Genomic DNA, 23,923 nt, shown 5'->3' on the forward strand with positions numbered 1-23,923 from the left:
CTTACTAAAGAGAACAATCCATATCAATAATGTAAGAACTCATTCTTTGAGTTTTGTATACCAAACCTAGTCAAAACTTTATCAATGTAGGATTATTAAGATAATCCTATTTTCCTTTAAACCTGATTTTGCAAAAGCTTGATCCTAGGAATATAGCTTACATTTTGAAGATCCTTCATTTCAAAATAATTGAATAACTACCTCTTTAATGATGACGAAGCTTCCACATCATTATATATGAGTAGGATGTCATTAATATATAGAATTAGAAAAATAATGATATTACCCTGTACATACATGGTTCATTCACTAAGAAATCTTCTGGTGTCCTTTTGTAGATTAACTTGCCTTCCATAGGTATCACCCTACTAGAAAGTTCTACAAGATCCCAGATTTTATTAAAATACATAGATTCCAACTCTAATTTCATAGCAACTTGCCAAAACAATTTGTATCCATATCAATTCATGCTTCTGTGTAGCTTACTGGGTCTAACTCATGTTTAACAAGTATATCAATAAAGGTCTCACCTAAAAACATGATTCTGTTAGATTGGATGATAATCCTCCCGCTACAACAATATACTGATGCAGGAATCTGTGTACTAGATGATGCCGATGTACCAATAGGGAATTCATATACAATTCTTAATCTCTATAATAAGTGTGTTCATATATGGTACATCTGGTACTTATATCATATTCTCTAACATTATGCTACTAGGTATATGATTCATAATATGATTCTCCTATAGATAAACAGTGAGTGTAAACAATCAACTTTTATCATTGAGATCATAAAATAATCCATCCTAGTGCCTTTAAAGTGGCCATCAAATTAAGCATACCTATGATTTACTTCCAACTTACTTGTCCATATCAAGCGCACATGTGCAAGACTACCCTATATATGCATGTATTTCAAACTAAGATTTAGTCAAAATCGCAGCTCAAAAGGTTTCCTTGAGACAGACTAAGATGGAATGCAATTCATAATGTGCATCGATATCATTATGACTAAACTCTAGAATGAAAGAGATAATGTAGCATAATTGATCATAGATCTAACCATATTAAGCAAAATACTGTTATTCCTATTTGACACCTCAATTTATTGAGCATTAATTGCCAAAAACCGGTACACAACACCCTCATTAACCATATAGTCTTTGCACTATCCCAAGAAATACTCAAATCCACGATCAGATTGAAGTGTTTTGATAAGTTTACCTAATCTGTGCTCCACGTTAGTCTTGACACTCTTGGAATATACCAAAAGTTTAAGACTTGTGTTGCATCTAGTAAATGTATCCAAAACGTTAGTAATCTTGCTTGGATGTTCATAAGACTACACATGTGAGTGTGTACCGACTCCAATTGTTCTTTATGTCTATTTCATTTGGCTGATTAAAGCCCTTAGGATTTTCTATCATTCAATACAAGATTCACAAGTTGATTTAGGCTCCCCTGCCTCACTAGGTAATAAACTTTCTTTGACCAATCTTTGAATCTTATTTTAACTGATTATAACCCAATAATAGACACTAAAAATACAATGAGTCAAGAGTAACAAATATTCTTTTAACATTCAATCTAGAATATACAACATTAATTTCTACATCATGCAAATATTAAGAGCTGGTGGTTATAATATATTAACTATCTTTAATGCACTAGAAGCAATCACACATCTATTCAATTTTATAAAATCAGTTTTATCAAAAGTAACAACACAGTTTTTATAAACCAAAAGTGAAACAGGAATGAGATTGCATCTAACATCTGTGCATAAAGATAGTTTTCTAATATTAATATCCTCATACTCTCTAATTTCTGATGTAATACTCCCACTGACTTATAACCTTGGCGTCGGGTCAATATATATATATTTATATATATATATATATATATATATATATCATCGAGGCTTCTGCATTCCTGAAATCCTTGCAACAAATTGCAAATATATTTAGTGGCTCCAAAATCTATCTATCAGGAATTAATAGATACAACCATAAAACATGGCCTAATGATTAAATATACATTTTCCTATGCCACGTTGTTGCTTAGACAGTTCGTTCTTATATAAGTGTCTTAGTTGGCCGCAAAAAAAACAATTCCCTTCACCCTCAACATATACTATCTTATATCCTTTAATCTTTTGGATCCCCATGTTTTGTGTTGGCTAGTCCTATTGTCATCCTTTTTTCTTTCCTTTGCACTTGGGCCTAAAAAAAAGATGATATAGATTAGGTTAGATTGATAGGAACACCCATACTTTTGATTATCACTTCATATATTACTAATTTCATAAGAATATCAGCAAGTGTGAACTCAAACTGGTTCCTTATTTAGTTCACTCTAAAAGAGTCAAATGAGTTTGGTAACAAGGCAATAATCATGTCAACTTAAAACTTACCACCCAAGTCAGCCCTATTGATCTACAGTTAATTTTTTTAAAATAATAAACAATCATTTTCAAAATATGATCTCTTATTAGAGATCCTTAGGCTATCTTGATGGTATTTAAATTTGACATACATTCTATCTAATCTTACCAAAACATCTCATTGATATTTAACATGATGCTTGAAGAAAATAAAATAATGCAAATGTTAGCTTTGGGGCGTATTCGAGATAAACTCTAGAATATTATACCAAGTCATATCATTTACCTTATTTCACTTATTAAAAACATTAATATCAAATTGGGTATCTTAAAGTAAAAAGATTAAGTATTGGAGTAGTAAATACATTTTGTACCCTTACGTTGTGAGTAAGATATCTAAATTCTTTTTTTCTTTTTTTTTTCAGTCCGTATAAATGAGGTCCAGTTGCATTGAATATATTTAGCAAGCAGATTAAATAGATTAGACATAAAATCTATATATAAATGCATTCATACAATAAGTAAGGTGAATTATTAATACTATCATGCATATTTAAAATTAAAATGAGATTGTCAACCACATAGTATAATAAATCTCAATAGAATAAGAGTTCATTATCACTATTGGTCAATAATCCATTTTAATTAATACGGGTCCCTCAACTTTGTAGCATAATAAATCACACAATCAATATGTTAATAACTTATCCTAATAGAAGAGTTCATTATTACTATTGTTGAGATTCATTTGCTATTAGGTGAGCACTTCCATTAAAATATCTGTGGGTCCCTTAACCACTGCACATGAATAATCGGATAACTAATACGCCAATAACTTATTCGGTTGGCGAAGTTCATTATTGCTATTGGCAGGAAAATCCTATCATTTCCATATCTCTTAAGGCAATGCCTTATCCATATATATGAAATGATTCCCGATTCTGTTTAGCCTTTCTAAAATCACCTATTGTAGACCACTCCGTTGGGGAGGTAACATTATTAATTTTAGATTGAATGTATAACGTTATTAATGCTCCAACGAAAAATAAAACCTTAAATATCATGGAAATAAAGGTATCATTTCAAAAAATTTGCCTAGACAAGATATGTATAACCCCTCCATCCTTCGGAGGTGGAAGAAAGGTCTAAATAAACTAGTCTCCTACGCCTTTAAGCTGTTATTTCTGACTTTTGTTTGAATCTTGTGTCTCAGCAGGGCGCTTAGAGAGGTTCGGTCAGAGAACCCCAAAAGGAAGGGACCGGTTATGAGGGGTTAGGAGCCTGTGCTTTCCCTACCTACTCCATTTCTTAATTAAATAAAAGATCCAACGCGAACCTCTCCTCGGAGCGAGAAGAGTTCTAAGCAACGGTTCCATGTTTTCTTTAAATTCCTAATTCCGTTTAGTCATAAAGGAACTAAAGGAAAGCTTTTTAATCTTGGATTAATGCGCTATATACCCCCCTATTTCTTCTGAAGGTAAGATAAAGGGTCGGGCATGGTAGGGTAGCTCAACTGCGTTGCACCCATCTTATCTCTTTCCGAAAGTCAATCCCATCTTGACTCCCAGGCAGGATCAAACTATGATTTGAAGTATGATTGGGAAAATGAGTGGTAGAACCTGGTGAACCAGGTGTACGCCACGTGGAATAGGATCCCTCAAAACTAGCAATGTGGGATTGAAGTGTCTAGACTCTTTAAAACATGCGTATAGCCTTATTTTTAAATATTTAATTACAATGAACATTTAATAATTTTATTTTCTTAAGACAACCATTCTTGTAATATTTTAGACTCTTCAAATCATGCGTGGGGCCTTATTTTTGAATATCTAATTACAATGGTTATAATAACGAATGCCATGGGGTAATGTATAAAAGTTCCCACTCCCACTCAATTTTTAATTATTTATAATTAAGGTTTTCAATTCATGATATAATGCATGCAAAACGCCTTGATTTTAATCCAATTAAATTTAGAAAATATCTGGACTTTTAAATGATTGACTAATATTTAATTTGAGGCACACTTTAAAACTAATTTACAAAAATAATTTTTCGTTTCCCCTTGAGTGCCCTATAATTAATTAGTAATCAAATCCAATTAATTTTCATAATTTAATTAATATAAATCAAGTCATTTAAATAAATATCATGGATCCAATGCATGAACAATAATTAATTAATAATTATCTATTCCATGCATTTCATACATCACATAAATATATAAATGACAGATAAAGCAAATAAAATAGCCCATGGATTTAGCTTTTAACATTTAAATATTATTCTTGCTATACGGGCGTCCACCAATAGCTTGTAAACACTTGTAGGAGGCTAGTTACACCTGGAGAAGCAAAACAGTGCTTAGGGCATGCCCGGAAGGTCCTGCATGTGCTGGCACGCACCTCTGAAGGTTCCCAGCGCCTGCCACATGCTCCCACATGCCTGCACCTGCTGGAAGGAGGTTGCAACGTGCTTCCACGTGCCTGCACGTGCTTGAGGTAGCTGGCAGCGCATGGCACTCCTACATTAAATACTGCAATTTCTTATTTTATAAAATCAATTCAAACTCCCACCAATTTTTCCAAAAAAAAAAAAACAATTAAAGCTCACCTATAGACCACTCCTATATTATCGTCAAAGTCTTTGGATTTGAGACTGCTTTAGTTACACTCCGATACTTGATGAATATTTTGTAAATAAATTCATATTCGATAATTCCAATTGATAAGTATTTTATTATTATTATATCAAAAAAGAATAACAAACAATAATTAGAACAAAATTGATAGAAAACGAAAGATAAATAAAATATAAATATAATAATAAGACAAATAAAGAGAAGGAAGAAGAAAATAAGTAACTAATATCTATCCAAAAAAAAAGTAAATAATGATAAGACTATTTTCATAATATATAATATTTATATATGATCAAATTGGATTATATACGTTTAACGTAATATAATATACTATATTATGTCGAATCGAAAAATTATCGAATCAAATTGATCATAATCTATATTTAATTTGTTTAGTTAATGAAATTTTCATTTTAGAACGTTCACGAGTTATCGAATTCAAAGTCATTGGATCAAATTTGGATAAAAATCTGATCTATTAACACATTTAGCTTATTTTCTCATTGAATTTAAATTCCATATATATAATGAAACAATTGTCCTTATAAACTATTATTGAATTATGATGATATCATAGCAATAAATTACACAAAGTCAAATTTTAAATCATCTAAAAACAATCTTCTGTTTTCAAAATTGAAAATTTAAAATTGTGTTATTAAAACTGAATTGAGCAAGCTCGATAACTCTTGCCACTCACTTTAAATCTATGGTCCATTGGTGAAAGGAAGATGATAAAAAATTGGGATTATTATATATAAATAGTGTTAGTGACTCATATTTATCATTTGATGGAGTTAAAGTCTCATAATTTTGAAAAAATAAAGTTGACCAAAATGTTAGCGTGAACATGAAAAAACAGTGTTCATTTGTTTAAAGGTACCACTTTTAGGCACATATGTACCACTTTTGTTTTAGGCATAGAAATACCACTTTTATGCACATAGATACCACTTTTTTGTGCACATAAGTACCGTTTTTTATATACGCATCTACCATTTTTTTGTATAGCATAAAAAATGGTACCTATGTGCCTAAAAGTGGTACCTTTTGACAAATGAACAGTATTTTTCTACGTCTACGTTAGCATTTTAATTAATTTCATTTTTTCGAAATTATGAGACTTTGACTCGATCAAATGATAAATATGGGTCATTAACACCATTTATATGTAATAATCCCTAAAAAGATCTAGTTCTGGCACCATTAATTGATGACGCAATATTGTATTGTCATAATTGATGGCATCATTCATGCTGTCGTTCATACTATTCTAAGTCACATAATTCTTCTAAACCGATGGCACCATTAATTGATGACATCATTCATGAAGTCACTCATACTGTACTAAGTTACACAATTCTTCTAAACCTATGTCACTTTCACCCTTTGCGCCACTCCCGCTCTCACGTTTCGATTCTTTTTCTATATGTCTTAAATTTTGCCGCTCCCTCTCTCACACTCCACACTCCACACGTTCCTTTTTTTTTTTTTTTTTTTTTTTTTTTTGTATGTCTTAAATTTTGCCGCTCACACTCCACACGTTCCTGTTCTTTATTTATTTATTTATTATTATTATTATTTTTTATGTCTATTGTCGCATTCATACTCTTCTCTCATTCTTGTATGACTTTGTATATTTTAAATTTTGTTGCTTTCACTCTGCACATTACGATTTATTTATTTATTTAGTTATTATTATTTTATTTTTTTGTATGTCCACTGCCGCTTTTGTACTCCACTCTTACTCTTGTATGACTTAGGTCATACATATTTCATATGGTACCATACATACTCCTTTGCTTTGTTTACGTAGGTGTATATAAATATATGTATTTATGGGACCCGATCCTCTTCGGTTTCTTATCATGTTTGAGTACATTTTGTGCACTATTAAATGATGTAAATCTTATGCATATGGTGTATATATAGATATTTTTTTTCCTTTGAATATTCGAACTCTTATCATCTATTTTAGAAAGTAAAAGAAATACCATTAGGCCACAAGACTCTTAGTGTCTATATATAGACGAGTTTCCCTTCAACTTACTCATTCAAATTCAACATTTTTCTCAGGCCGCTGTAAAGACAGGTATATCTCTTTGTTCCCCTTATGGATTTGTAGAGGCTCCCTCAAAGTGATTAACACTGGTCAATTTCTATTAGCTTCCCGATAGCCTTTCTTAATTTGATCTCTTTGCATTATATAATACTCTTTTTATATTGTTATTGTGATGATAAACCATGAGAATCAACCCATATACACATATATTATGTCTTACCCATCTTGATCTTGTGCTATTTAAAAGACAGCTTAAGCTTTTATGTCATCATCTATGGAGCTATCGGCCCGCACACTCCAATTACTTATTCAAATAAGAGAGACGGCGAGAAAGAAAAGAAAGAGAGGAACAAGGGTAGAGAGAGAAGGACAATACTTGTCTACTCACCAATGAGCAGAATCATTCTAAAAACCAATTATGTGTTCTAATAATAAGTGGACACATCAGCTTTAATGACAAAATAAAAAAAAAAAAAGTAATTGAAAAAAGAGAATAAAGTTGGATCGATCCGTTTCAATTGGGTAACTGACAACCTGTATTCAAACCCTATTTTTTTTTCTCTCTCTTTCACCTATCCCAATTTCTCCATTGTTATTCTTCTTCTCACAGGTCATCATCAATCAATAGGCCTTGTTATTGTTAATTCTCTTCTATTGCGTCTTCAATAGGTTTGTAGATGTACCTCGGTTGGATTATATAATTGATGTTATTTGTAACATCTAATGTGATATATAAAATATTTTTTTCTGTAAATAAACAAATCAATCAGAATTTTTTTTTTGGGTAATTAATCAACTAGAATTTTTTTACTAACACGATCATAGCAAAAACTTGAGAGCTCTATTTATTTTTCTACCAACAAAGTTATTACATCAATTGCATTCTTGACCTCTAAACATACATACTCAACGATACATATCCAATATACAAACAATTCGTACTAGAAAGCATATATGATCATAATAATAGTGATCAAATAGGATCAGAAGTTTAATTTCTTAGAAAGTCGTGAGAAGAAGCCGAAAAAGTAACCCCACAGCCCACCCTTGCCTATTGAGTGATATGAAGCCCGAGAGATTTTGCAAAAGTGTTCGCCTACTTATTGATGATGTTCCATGAAAGACGAGAGGAAGAAGAATAGTGGAGAGAGGACGGTGGCGTGAATCTGGGAAGGGAGTGAAAGAGAAAAAAAAATACATAGGGCTTAAATATAGCTACCCAATTGAAACGGGTCAATCCTGCTTTATTCTCTTTTTTTATTACTTTTTTTTTTATTTTGTCATTAAAGCTGATGTGTTCACTTATTATTAGAACACATAATCGGAAAGTAGAATAAACCTACTCACCAGTAAGTAAGCAAATATTGTCTGAGAGAGAAATAGATAAGACAGAGTGGGAAAAAAAAAAATTGAAATATTTGTTTTTTTATTTTGATTTATTTGAGTAAGTGTCCTTATTTGTCTAATTTGAAAAATATAGGGGAGTATTTTGGAAGGGATTTTTTGCACAAACTGTATATAGCAAGGGTTTTTTTTACACTTAAAAAGTATGGTGAATCGGTGATGCATATAACAAAAAATTCAAGTTTAAATATTATTATTATTATTATTATTATTACTATATTGGCTAAATTCACACAATTAGGCTAATTGCATAAAACTCCCTTTGACTTGGTTAGTAGGGGTATCTTTAGCAAAAAGTCAAAAAGTTATCCATTGAGGTGCTTTTTTTATTTTATTTTTTATTTATTTATAAAAATGGAGGTCTACTGCAAAATGCTACAAGTTAAGAGGAGTTTATTGCAGTTTTGTCCTTGAGCCCATGTTCAACTCCTGTGTCGGTGTTCGAGTCTCTGTTCGTAATTGTGAAAATTAACCTAATAATTTTATTTTTCCTTTAATCAATAGAAATGTTAATAATTTTATACTGCATATCTCGTAAATCATAACTCATATCATACAATACTACGCACGTAAGTTTTATTTCGAAGCATATATAACTACGAATGTAAGTTACTTGTTGAATGTTATGATGATTAATTCAGTTATTATACACACTTTTTCAAAACTATATATTAATAAATGAAACAAATAATACGAGATGTATCTTTTGGTTAGTTAAAAAATATATCTAAACAAATAAATACACATCTCTATAATTTTTATATAATACTTTTGCAACCTCATCACTCTCTTAGTTTCATTTACTATTGAAATATCATTGAAAAAAAAAAACTATTTATCATATATAAATATATATCTATATATAACTGCTACAGTGTGTTTTACGATATATTTTTTTTATTAGCATTTGTATTATACCTATATACATATATATATATATATATATATATATATATATATACATTTTTATGATTTAATTTTTTTAGGTTAAACATATTTAACAAACAAAAAAAAATAAAAAATAAAAAAGACTCCATCTATTAACACCATTTTAACAACCATCTACGTTAAAAGCTTAAACTGTTAAATTGTTAAAGAGAGTCTAACTCTAATATTTATATCCTTCAACATATATTTGGTTAATGATGCCTTGGGTTTCTTTCTATTAACAGAGATGACTGTCTGCAAGGATGTTGTTATAAAATAAGGATCGAATAAAAGTTTATGAGTACAAGAGAAAATTAATGACAAGAAAAATAAATAGGCACGCACAAACGAGATATGGGTTTATACGTGGTTCACCCTCACAAATAGGGTTACGTCCACTACAAGAAATGTGGGCTTTTACGACATAGTATTTACGGGGCTTCTTTTTTTTCCCTCGTGATTACCACCATTTATGGAGTTTTTAAAAGAATCCTCGTTATAGGACATGCTTTCACGATGATTTAGTAAAATCCTCGTAGAAAAATATTTTTACGGTGTATTAAAAAGCTCGTGAATATTTTGATATATTTACGGCATATTTGTACACCTTTAACGGGATAAATGTTTTTCGTTGATAAAACACTCATTTGAGGCCTTTTTTTCCCCCCGTAAATAAGCAATTAATAAAATTAGTTAAAATATATATATATATATATAAATGAACTTAAGTTCTTTTACGGTGTATTGAAGGGGCCGTGAATAAATTTCACATTTAAGGCGCCTTTTTTGCCCCGTAGATAAGCCAAAAATAATTTACCCCCTTCATGCCATTGGCGGGAAATTTAGAGCCAAATTTTTTTTTACAGTGTATTAAAGAGCCCGTGAATAAATTTCACATTTAAGGCCGTTTTTTTGCCCGTAGATAAGTTTCACATTTAAGGGGGCTTTTATTTCCCCGTAGATAAGCAATACTATTTTACCAAATAAAATTTTTCCCCCTTCGTGCCGCTGGCAGGAATTAACTTAATGCTAAATAAATAATTTTTTTTAATAGAAAACATAATGAAAAATTAGTCTCACCTTATGAAACGATGTAGCTTTTGTCAATAGTGTGTCCAACTCTACACAACTCTGCTCTTTCTCCTCTATCTCTCTCGTCTAAGCCCTAGCTTTCTTTCTCTGCTCTCTCTCTCTCTCTCGCGTCGAAGCCCTAGCTTTCTCTCTTTGCTCTCTCTCTTTAGATGAAAAAGATGCGAACAAAATGATGTTGTAGATTCAATATAGTCTCCCTATTCGAGTTATCTCTCTGGTTCGCCTCTCTATTCGAGTTCTCTCTCTGGTTTGGACACGAGAAACAACCATTTGGAGCCACAATTTCTTTGAATTTCAGACAGCTATACACATCAATTTGGAGCAAAAAATCAACGTTCGTCTATCTCTTTCTATATATATATCTATTAGTTTTGATTTTTTGATTAAGAGTGTTTTATTTAATTTAATTTTTTTTTTTTTTTTTGGATTTTTCTATAGTTTTTTTTTTTTTTTTTTTTTATGCAAATACATATTATAGGGTTTCAAAATTGCAAGTGAAATTGTAGATTTATTGCAAGTGAAATTGTAGATTTGGAAGAACTTAGGAACTAATGAAAAGTTCTGCTTGTTTGTTGTTCTTTCGTTTGCTGATTTTTGGTGTCAGTGTGCAGATGTAGTTCGCTTTCCATAGTTGCTTTCACTTTCTTGAACGGTTATTACCAACTGAGGATAGGTTAGTAAGTTCTTCTTTTTCCTCTTTCCTTGGGTAAAGTTGTCGTCTTTTGCTGTACAAAGTACCTTATCTATATGTCATTGTGTTCCTGCTTTATATGTTTATGAGATTCCAAATTTTAAATTTTTTTTTCTCTTGGTTATATATAATGATATATTTACGCACTCTTCTGTATCTATATAGCATAATATATGGAATCCTAAATGGGAAGAGGTGATATTACTTGGTTTAAGCCTTTGTTATGAAAATTTGTCAATGGAAGTAAAAACATGTATTATATTTTTGTTTTCCTAAACAAATTATTTAATAAAGCAAGATATTTGAATATTCCATTTAGAGAGTTCTGCCTCTTCCCTTTAGTTGTGTCCCTGAGAGGCTTCAGCTCAATCCTTCTCAAGTCAATTTGCGCCAAACCCTTGTATAAGCAAGGATATAAACAATGGAGCTTGAATGAAGCAGCAAACAGCTTATAACAGACTTAGTTTTGCTGCTTCTGTGATACCTCAAATCAAAGGGTATAAATGACAATTTATAATGTCTCAGGCCTTGTACATCCTCTCATAACCTTGCATCTTCTTCACACAGAAGCTTAGATGATAAGCAAATCAATAATTAAATTAAATTCAGTTCCAAAATCTGCTCACAACAGGTTTCTACAGAACCTAAACAAGCTGAGGGTAAAACTGTAATTTTAAGGTTAGACTTCCTTGGATTTAGATCCCACACCACTGAATTAACATATTACACTTACTCAAATCGTAATATCTCAGTTTATAGCAAGGTAATATCAAATTACATATCATAGTGAGATTCACAAGTTGATTTCTAGAGCAACACTGTTCTTAGAGACTGAAGGGTTATTTCTCAGATACATTCTTTTATTTTTGATTTTCTCAGTCATGTAATATCAAATTACCATTACACAGATAAAGAACATAGCAATGAAACAGTTGAATTTTAGTCACAACACTCACAACACACACTCAGTAGGCTTTTTAAACTTAAAACCTTATTTAGTGAGGTTTATGAGGTCAAAACAAGAACAAACCAATTTTCTGGTTTATGTTATAGCAAGATTATATCATGATAAACTCAGTTCCAACAGTATAAACCAGAAAAACAAGTTAAATTGAGGGTTTGAGATATGAGATTCTATACCAGCTTCGATATGTGTTCCCAAATGACTTCAGCTAATATAAACCACCAAGATACACTTGCTCACCCCTTGTTCTAGTTTAAGAAATAGCCACATGAAATTTTCACCTTCTCAGCCTCATTTTTCACCATAAAATCAGCTTCACAGCCCTTTATGGTCTTCATTAGATCAACACCTTTGTATGTTGATTCCAGAGCTCAAACACAGCACAACTCTTCAAAGAATTACTTTAAAATCATCCTAAACTATTAGCTTCCAAGGACCTTTTCATTTTTAGCTCATGAGGTTCATTGTTGGCTCTCAAAAAGTGCACACTCTCAGCTCTAAAGCTTATTTTCAGGTTCTCTCTTGTACACCCTTCTGCTAATGCTATAACAGCATATATATATCAAGAAATTACTGCCCTAGTGTGGATGAGTATTCTCTATCACTGGCCAATTGTAGATATTGATATAATCTGACATTGTAGACACTGAATAGACCAAATAACCCATGTTCAGCCCTAGCTTATATCACACAAACCACCTTTTCTGCAGCCTACATTGTCATTGTACATTGTTGATACATATACAACTAAGAGCTTCATTTTTCTGTCATTATCCTATCACTCTAGGACCACTGTTCACGTGGCTCAATGTAGGGGGTCCTTTATTGCACAATGAAAATACTAGGAAATACCAGAATTGCCCTCAACAAGGATATATATTGCTGCAATGGCTGTGATGTATATATATTGTGGTGTATTGCAGCATATAGTAAGAGTATAACACATACATACTCATGAGTATAATGACTAAAATACCCTTGTGACTGAATTACCCTTGTGATACCAATATAGATAGAATAACCATGAACCCTTTTGGTTAACATTTGACATTAAAAAGGCAAACCTCACTTAGAACCAACAAATACAAGACATTTTCCAATCCTTCCATCCCGAATTCTCCAAGAAAAAGGGGCTCCAATGCATCCATTGAAAATGATGAACTCGAACTGTTACTTGAAACCCCATCCGATCGCTCCAGTAACCTTTGTATCTCTGCCTCAGTGAGCTGTTCCTTGAGCTTTAGTACCTGTTTAAATATCAAGTCTTGTGTTTATTAATTACGAGATTAATGAGTTTAAAAACATAAGAGCTAGGAATTATAACATGGGACCATGAAATGCCATGTGTTGCTCCACCCAGCTACCTTAAAGAACTATGTACGGACTCTTGTGAATTGATGAAACATGTAGAACTGTTTTGCTTTCTAGTGCCTTGGGAAACACTTGTGTTCTTATCAACTTTCCTTTTCTCTTGTTGACTAGTCTACTTTTATAGCAATATTAGCTACCTCAAACAAATATTACTCCATAAAAAATAAAAAATAAAAAAATAAAATAAAATAAAATAAAAAATTATGGTAGGGTCTAGGGAGTGGAGTGCAGGAGGTTTCTTTTATATGCGAATATAAATAATTTTTTTCTAATAATAAATGATATTGCTTTGGTACTAGGAGACCCACTTAATTATTTTTAGTATAATTTTTTATAGGATTATTAAACATTACTATATGGCAGTCCTTTAACTTATAGGCCATGCATGTCTAAACATAGTGTTGTTAATTAATTGTTGTTAATTTATAGTGAATGAAAATCTCTCACAGTTGAACTTGTAGTTTTTGAATAACTGAGAAGTTAATAAAGTATATACCATAAAATTAAGAAATACGAAATTTAAAAATTTAACGAGAAACTGAACCTGTCCTTTTTTTTTTTTTTTTTTTTTAGTGAGTTCAAAAAAATAAAAATGAAAAGAAAAGAAACTTAGAATATGACAAAAAAGTACTCCAGACCACAGCCAATCTGGATCCCATTTCCAAATTATCCCCAACAAAAGGAAAATAGTGCTTTCTTTTCCCATGGTTTCTTTGCATCCAAACGGGGGTACTAGAGGATAATATTATAGAAGTGTAGTAGGGACATGATAGACTTTATCATGAATATAGTTATATATTCTTCTTGCTAGAATTTTGACAATTTTTTTTTATCTTTTGTGATAGGTTACTAGACAAAATAATTAAACAAATGGTGATAGATAAAGAATGGATGCACATGACATACAAGTTATTATATGTAGTGGAGTGTGCTTATAAAAGTTAATATTGTCTACACTAATTTTATGTTTAATTAAATGTTAAAGCTTTAATTTTATAGAGTTGATCCAAAGTATTTAGAAGGAGCACGGAGGTTTGCTAATCAGGTGCAAGCGAATACGGGCCATCCAGAAAAGATTTTATGCCCTTGTAATTATTGTCTAAATGCAAAGCACCAACACTTCAACATGGTTTTTAGGCATTTATTGGAAAATGGAATAGATCAATCATACACGATCTGGTACTTTCACGGGGAAAATCTGAGTGAATCTCCCCAACGTGGAAGTGATGTAAATGATGTTGAAATGCCAGAGACGTATCAGATGTATAAAGATATTTTCTTTGATGGTGGTGATGATGTTTCGGATCCAAACTATGAAATAATAGAGGCTGGGTTTAAAAAGGAGTTAGAATATGCTGAGACCCTTTTATTTCCAAAATGCACAAAGTACACAGTTATGTCTGCAATTATTGCCCTATACAAGCACAAAGCAACAAATAATTTATCCGACACTGGTTTTGATGGACTTCTTCAAATGTTTGGGGATATGCTTCCAAAAAATAACAAACTTCCTAAGAGCTATTATGAAATGAATTTTTTTTTTGAAGACATTTGATTTAGGATATGAGAAAATAGATGCTTGTAAGAATGACTATTGTCTATTTAGAAAAGAGAATAAGCGCATGACTAAATGCCCAAAATGTGGTGCTTCGCGGTGGAAAGAGAATGAGCGTACTAAGAAGGTTCAAAATGGTGTCCAAGCTAAGGTATTGCAGTACTTTCCAATACCAAGGTTTAGAAGAATGTTTTGATCCCCTGAAATAGCAAAACAACTAACGTGGCATTTAACTCATAAAAGTGGGGATAGAAATATGCGACATCCGGTTGACACGCCTGTATGGCATACGATAGATAAAAAATGGCCTTCTTTTGCATCAGATTCATGAAATTTAAGACTTACCCTTTCAACTGATGGGTTTAATCCATTTGGTGACCTTAGTTTGGCATATAGTTGTTGGCCAGTAACATTGGTGGTATATAATCTTTCGCCACTTGAACTCATGTCTAAAGAAAATATGATGTTGACACTACTAATCCCAGGGCCGAGGCAACTAGGGAATGATATAGATGTGTATTTGGAGCCACTTATAGATGATTTGAAAGAGCTATGGGAGAAAGGCGTGAAAATTTATGATGCATTTGCAAAGTCCACATTTAATTTGAAAGTAATCTTGATGTGAACAATTAGTGACTTTCCAGCTTTTAGTAACCTCTCTGGTCATGTTACAAAGGGTAAAAAAGCTTGTCCAACATGTAGTGATGACACATGTTCAAGGAGGTTGAATTGTAGCACCAAGACCGTTTACTTGGGTCACCGTCGATGGCTATTTCCTACTCACCCATTTTGAAAAAAGAAGAATTGGTTTGATGGAAGTGAAGAACATAGGTGGAAGCCTAAAATATTGTCTGGGACTGAAATTCTTCATGCTGTGAAAAATATTAAAAATGATTGGGGTAAAAAAGAGAAGGGAAAATTACATATCAAACCAAAAATTGGAAAGAGGAAACAAAAGACAAAAAAGGACAAAAATGTGGCATGGAAGAAAAAATCCATATTTTTTGAATTACCATACTGAGAGGTAAGTATTTGTAATAGAAAGTTGTTTTTAAAAAAAAAAAAAAATTAAAATATTATTTATTTAAGTTTATAATATGTTTTAAAAAAACTATTATTCCATTATTTGTGTTTTAGGTATTACTCGTTTGCCATAACTTAGATGTCATTGTTGACCTTAAGGATTTCATCCAATGATAATCTAGTTGTTTTGATGATAACAAACCATTAATGATGTTTAAGAACTAATGTTCACATTGAGTGTTATAGATGACTTATATTCAAAGAAGAACCTCAATGAAGATCATAAAGACCATTCCAAGTAATCCATTATTCAAGATCACATCAAGGAAAGAAATTGATACAAAGAAGAGTTGAAGTTGCAAAGAAATATAGCTTGGACTACAATGAGCAAGAAAGCAACTCAAAGGAAGGAAGAAAGCGAGACTACCTCAAAGCCTAAAGATCATGGACAAAGCTTGAAGAAAAGGGTAGATAGGATGGTGAGTGTTTAGGATTCAATGTCAAAGTATCTATGAATCCATTTGAAGCTCATCTCTATAGGACCATGCATATCATATCATCATTCATATGCTCCTATATCCATTAGCAATAAACTATGCACTTCATTCATATATAATTGTCATTTGCTAAAGAGTGAGTTAGTTCAAGCTTGCATAAGCTTTGAAAGAACTCAACACTTGAGCTAAAATGCTAGGACCATGCACATCAATTACATCATTCACTTTGGTCTATAGAAAGTAGAGTCTAAGGCTTAAAACTTAATTACTCATCTCTAAAGCCTTAGTAAAGGACATTAGGACCCTAGTATGCACTTGATGAAAAACTATCTTTCTGGCCAAGTATGAAAAATGGCTAAGTGTGAAAAATAAAATTTTGAAATAATGATTATTTCAAAATAATTTTTCCCAGTAATAACTCTTTATACTTCAAATAGCTTAAACTGATTTTATGGAATTTTTTTCATCAATTCTACATTGGTATACACAAGGATTCATTTTTACGAAAACTGTCAGAAATCCAAATTTGTACTAAAATTGAATTTCTACATTTTGATTTAGTTGGATTTCAATTTTCTAGTATTTTTTATTGAATCCAAATGGGGGGTACTTCCTTATTTACATTGTAAACTTAAAGTAAATGGACATATAAAACTTAAATGTTCTTGTCGGATCTGCAGATTTCAAAATGCAACGGCTCTATTTTCCTTGACCTTTGTGCATTTATCTCCTAACAGCTACATTGAGCTTGCAAACTCTATAAATAGAGTGGGGAAAGCCTGAATAATTAAGAGACATCATTTGAAAGACTTCACATTGCATTAAAGAGAGCTTTTGTTCTCAATCTTCTCTTCATCTCTCTCATTCACTCATATACAAATCTTGAGAGATTTAACTAAGGATTCAAAGGGCTTTTGCTCTAATTCGAATCTTCATAGAGCTTTTGTTCTATTCTACACTTGAGAGATCTTATTGAATTCATTAGAGCTTTTGTTCTTCACTTATATCATCTTCTCTCATTCATATCATTTATAGAGTTTAAGCTTCACTTGTATTCATATATACTATAGTTGAGAGCTAAAAGTTTGTACATCAATCTTTGAGAGATATTTCTTGTGAGCTTGCACTTGTATATCTATATTCAATCTTGTACTTCAATTACAATCTTTTCTACAAACTTGTAAGGGTTGGTGTGACCCAAAAGAAGCCTAGGAGAAGGGTGTTCTCCTAGCAAGGAAAAGAAGCAAGGTCTTGCTTCATGTAAAGGTTTGTTCTCCACCCGTAAGGAGAAGCTCTATTGGATTAGGAAGTCTCAAGAGGGATCTTGAGCCGAGGAGTAGGAGTTTCCGAACCTCACAAAAATTGCCGTGTTATAGTTTGCAATTTCTCTTCCCTTATCTCTTTTACAATTGTGCTATAAATTGTTTACTTTCATATCTTGATTTCATATGTTGATTATTGCACAATAGGTTATATTGTTGATTAGAAATTATATTTCTATAATTTGTGAAATTTGGCCATTGACTCTATTCACCCCCCTCTGGCCATTGACTCTATTCACCCCCCTCTAGAGTCAATTCTTGGGCAACAGTCATGTATATTGAGAAAAATGTTTGTGAAAGTATTATTAGCACCCTATTGACCATAAAACGAAAATCAAAGGATGGACTCAAGTCTCGTATGGATTTGGAGGAAATGGGCATCAGGGGGGATTTGCACCCACAAGATTCAAAAAGGAAACATTTCTTACCACCAGCACCTCATACACTAAAGAAGGAAGAAAAATAGCTTTTTTGTAAGCGATTACAACAATTAAAGCTACCAGACGGCTACAGTTCAAACATTGGGACACATATATCATTGGATGAATACAAGGTTGTAGGGTTGAAATCTCATGATTATCATGTCCTAATGCAACAATTACTACTGGTAACGTTATGGGGAATTCTACCAAAGGGTGTAAAGAATGCCATATTTCGCCTATCTGCATATTTTAATGAAGTATGCCAAAGGGTGATTGATAGGAACTCAATGGAACGACAAGAAAATGAAATTGCTGAGACATTGTCTATGTTAGAAAGATTTTTTCCTCCATCTTTTTTCGACATTATAATTCACTTGACTATTCACATCGCACGCGAAGCTCGTATTTGTGGACCAGTATAATTTCGTTGGATGTACCCATTTGAAAGGTACTAATATCAACTTTTTCTTCTTTTATGTAGTTAGATATTTAATATTTTAACATATATATAATTTTTTGTTTTTATGTGTTTTAGGATGATGAAGGTTTATAAAGGATATGTTAGAAATAGGGTGAGACCCAAAAGATGCATAGCTGAAGGCTATTTGGCTTATGAGTGTATGTAATTTTGTAGTGAGCACATCAAACAAGCTTCTAAAATAGGGGTGAGACATTCTCGAAATGAGGATTTTGAAGGTGAGACAACAATAGATGGCCGTCCAATTTCGAAGGGAATTTTGAAAATCATGTCGAATGACATGTTATAGATTGTTCACCGTTATGTCTTGTTCAATAATGCAGAGCTGGAACTATACACAGGGTAAGTCTGATATCTTCAGGACTTATTAATTTGTTATAGAAATAACAATGAAAACTTACCTATAATGTTTGCCTCACAAAAAACATTTGGAGGAGCTTAAGCAGATGGACAGGCATCTCATAAGGAATGCAAGAGCATTACAAAAGAAACATATGGAGACTTTTTGTTTGTGGTTTGCAAATGAAATTAGTGCAGCTGGTAGTGATGTGTCCAATACACTTATGTGTCTTACAAATGGGCCTAGAAGAGAAGTCATTTCACATTTGGGATATATTGTTAATGGACAACGATTTTACACCAAGGATGTGGAGAGAAGCACACAAGATAGTGGTGTTTCGCTTGAAGCGGAAACTATATGTCAATCTAGTGCAAGAGATACAAATCAAGTTCTAGGAAAAGTATCTTACTATGGTGTTTTAAAAGATATACTTTTGTTAGATTACCACACATTTAAAGTGCTAATCTTTGATTGTGAGTGGGCAAACATTGGAAATGGCATCAAAGTTGAAGATGGATTTGTATTAGTTAACCTCCATGAAGGTCAAAGTCAGTTTCAAAGTGATCCCTTTATTCTTGCTTCACAGGCTAAACAAGTTTTTTATTCAAGGGAAGATGAAACATCTAATTGGTATGTTGTACTTAAAGCGCCGCCAAGAGGTTTTAATGACTTGGAGTCTTTTGAAGAAAATAGTTATGCATCTTCTATGCCATTAGATGTATCAAGATTGGACTCAAATGATGATGATGATGGCAATGAAGAGTATGTGCGGTTGGATTGTGAGGGCATGACCGCGTAGATGTATCAAGATTTACTGGAAGTCATTTTATTTTATTTTATTTTGGAACTTTGTTTATGTAATAGCCTTTTACTGTCTTATGTTACATAAATCAGGTTTTTTGCATTCTATTGTAGTGCTTTATGACATATCTTTTTGTAACTTTACACCTCACTCACTTTTTTTATCTTTTAAATATTACTCCATATAGGCTTTACTTTTGTTTAAATCACTTGTACACATGTTTTGTGGGTCCATCTGAAGGTGTAGAACACCCTCAATATCATCTATATTTGTAAGAACATATATGTATTTTTTATATTTAAACATTCTTATGCATCTTGTATTGTCTGGACCTTGACCAATACACTGATATGTAGGGGAAAAATGACATGTAATGTTATGCTTGAAATATCTATGGCTTGAAATACTTTGTTTTTTTTTTCTGAAACTTTTTGTTTTTAAAAATAGTTCATTCTCATTAAAAGAGCAAAGGAGTAAGAATTAAAGAGGGAAAAAGATAGATAAATTTCAGCATGCGTGGTCCCGCAGAAGTAAGTAATTAATACATCGATTTTAAATTATATTTTTGTTGCCTCATATTAAATTTTAATGGTTTTTCTTATTTTCTTATCTTGCATATGTTCTCATATAAAGTCCTCTAAAGTGGGTGCAAAAAGAGGACTAAGAGAGAGGAATTGTATTGTGGCTGCATTAAGGACTTCGGGAAATGAGGGAATTACTATATCAGATCGAGATTCAAACTCTCCCCATACACAGTTAGGTGGACAATCTAGAGGTTCTAGTGGGGTTCCAATCGATCATGATAGTGGAAGCACCTCGGCAAATGATGCTTCAATAACTCCCTCTACTCACAAGGGTCCTCGTAAGGGTAGAGGTCCATCAATATTAACAAATGCAATAGTAAATGATAACGAGTCACCACTTCCGATTGAATTCAATGAAAGAGGGCAACCAATTGGTGAGAATAGTAAAAAAAAATTTACTGGCATGACATCAGAATAATAGCACGACATAATGTTCCAATTAGCTCAAAAAGTGGAAAGAGGCTTCAGCTGAGAAAGAACGACTCATATGGACATCTATAAAGGTATGTTATTTTCTTTCATTTTATGTGATATATTTGTTTCGTTCTAGGTATTTGTCCTAAGATTCAGTTTTAGAATTATAATTAACATAAAAGTGATGACTAAATTTAATAGCACACACCACTATTTATAATTGGACCTAAGCCATTAATGATAGGAAATTTTCCCAAAAATTACTAATTGTTTGATTTTTACACTAAATGTAGCAAAATTTTGAAGTCCCTGATTTTCATAAAAATGATGCTTTTAGAAGAATGGGAAAGAGTTGGGGTGATTACAGAACATGCCTTATAACCGACATATATAAGTCAAATGGAGATACAGAGGCTATTGATTCATTAAAGCTTGACAGTATACAATCAATCGATGAATGGCAATAGTTTATGAGTAATCGACTTTCTGATGACCACAAAGTAAGTAAAATATTGATCAAATTATTTTCTCTAATAACTTTCTTCTTTAGAAATTAGTAATTATATAATTTGTTTATAGCGAAAGAGAGAAAAATCTCAAGAATTATGAAAAAAGCAAAAGATGCCTCACACAACAAGTCGTAAGGGGTATGCTCGTCTAGAGGGCAAAATGGTAAGTAGAACTGATTATTCCATCTTTCTTTTCTTCTTTCATTCCATGCAAGGATCTTGTTGTTTGATTTTGTACATGTGTCAGACATATTTTGTATCGATATTTTGTATTTAATCATGTACTTTAGAAGCTTAATGGTGCATTATTAGTGGAAATTTGAGGAATATAAGTTATACAACTAGAAAAACAGTAGAGAGAACCCACAATATTTGCAAGGTTTGGCCATAAAGGCCTGTGTCCATGATAGGAAACCAATATTGTTATATTTTAAATCCTCACGACCATACACACCAAGGTGTCAACACACCAATTATAATATACTTCAACTATGCCACAAGATAAGATAGAATTTTCAGCTCAAAGTATACAACACAGGAAATCTTAGCTTCAATTCTCTGCACCAATAGGGATACAACTTTCAAACCATAATGCAGTTTCTCTTGATGCTCAAAATAGATTCCCACAGCCTTGTCTTAGACAAAGAAACTTGCTTGTATGAATTACATAATTAGATAAGCAAGGTAGAACAATGATAGCTCACAAAAGACTTAAACCCTAAAACCAAGGGTAGAAATGTCACTTTATAATTCAGCTTCAATTCAGACCTGTAATGCACTTCCACTACTAGATATATCACCAATGTACACTAGTTTAATAGAAAAGACCAAGTTGAATAGCAAGGTAACACATTATAACCACACAAAAAGTTTCACTTTGATAAACCTTAGCTTATAAGCTTTCAAGGGCAATTCTGTAATGTAGCCTCAAAGACAGTCCAACCTTCACTCCCCCAGTCTTCAGTAGATTAATTACACTTGCATAGTTGATAAGAGCAACATAGATAGCAAGGTAAAGCATTATACAACTGGATACACTCAAAACCCCAAATAAACCCTAGCTTGGTAGCTTGGCAAAGCAATTCTGCAATGTAGCTTCAGTTTGAGCCCATACTCCACTTTCATAGGCTTTAATAGACAGAATATACTTGCTTAATTAAGAATTAAACACAATGAATCAAGCAAGATATAACAATTTCAGATGCACATCAGCCTTAAGAACTATCACAGTCAAGGTTTCAGCCACACAAGGGTTAATCTGTAATTTCTCTAGAATCTTGAGCACAAGAGACTTCCCACAGACATAATATAGGTACCCAATCTTGCTTAGATGAATGTTCACAATGAAGCAGCAAGATATCTGTCAACACAGCTCACAGCAGCAAATTTGAAGATAAAAACCCTTGTATTCAGTTTTGATAAACATAGCCTCTAGAAACTCCAAATACACAACAACCAAAGGATCCCACAGTTTGAAAATTATATTTTAAACTTGGTCAATAGCTGGAACAAACTCTATCAGCAGGAATATAACAATGCAGCACAAACAGCAGCAAAATAAAGACACACAGCAGGTGTATCTACTGCTACTGTAATTTTCTCGATTCTCCTATTCATATAATATTAAACTAGATGTGCTCAGATGAAAATTACGTCAACTACACTCAGGTATGACAGTCACAGCACTCACAGCAGGCCATTAAATTTAAACAAAACCTGATTTGTTAAGTCTATTAGGCCTAAAATTGTAAAGGTTATTTTTTTGATATGTAGCTTAGATTATACAGCTCTGTATCATCATTATAAGCATGATCAAGCAACAATAATGCATGTAACATAAAGATGTATCACTTTCAAGTTCACATACAGCTGCAATGCATCATAAATTAAATATAGAGCAGGTTTGAGATTCGAGAATTGATATCAGCTCTAGATTTATTGTTTTTGTGCTTCTTGCAGATGTAAATCACCAACTTATACTTGCTCAACCCTTATTTCAGCTCCAGAAAAGACCACAGCCAAATCTCACCTTCACAGCCTCTAGATTTACACTAGAAAAATCAGTATACTCTCAGCCCTCTTTGATTATCTTTGAGACCCTCATTTTATACTGAATTTAGGGTTGAATTTCAGCTCAAATGATCATTTAAAATCTCTGTGAACCTCTCTTATTCTTTGGTCTCGAGTCCTCTTTAGCACAGCCTCTCAAATGTAGCTCAAATAGAGCTGAGAATATACATTTCTATCATTTTCTTCTCCCTCTAGGACCACAGTGCACATGGCACACTATAGAGAGTCCTTCATAGCACACTGAAATTCCAGAATTGCCCTCACAATGGACTTGTAATTGCTACAACACTTATCTATGTGTGTACTTACGTATTTGAATATCAACGCTGTAATGAATTTCAGCAAATGGAAGGAGAAAAACACATAC

General features: G+C 32.4%; 1 protein-coding gene across 1 annotated transcript in view; it reads left to right on the forward strand.

Annotated features, from left to right (window-relative positions):
* Window positions 1-7,068: 7,068 nt before the first annotated feature.
* LOC132276594 (subtilisin-like protease SBT4.14) overlaps window positions 7,069-23,923 on the forward strand; it is a 54,321-nt gene continuing 37,466 nt past the window's right edge. Inside the window, exon 1 of the mRNA XM_059778085.1 lies at window positions 7,069-7,121. The gene's annotated coding sequence lies outside the window, so the exon portion shown is untranslated. The remainder of the gene's footprint in view (window positions 7,122-23,923) is intronic.

This window comes from Cornus florida, unplaced genomic scaffold (genome assembly GCF_030987335.1).
Source record: "Cornus florida cultivar Cherokee Brave unplaced genomic scaffold, ASM3098733v1 CherokeeBrave_3.0.0_Hap2_Chr10, whole genome shotgun sequence".
NCBI lineage: Eukaryota > Viridiplantae > Streptophyta > Magnoliopsida > Cornales > Cornaceae > Cornus > Cornus florida.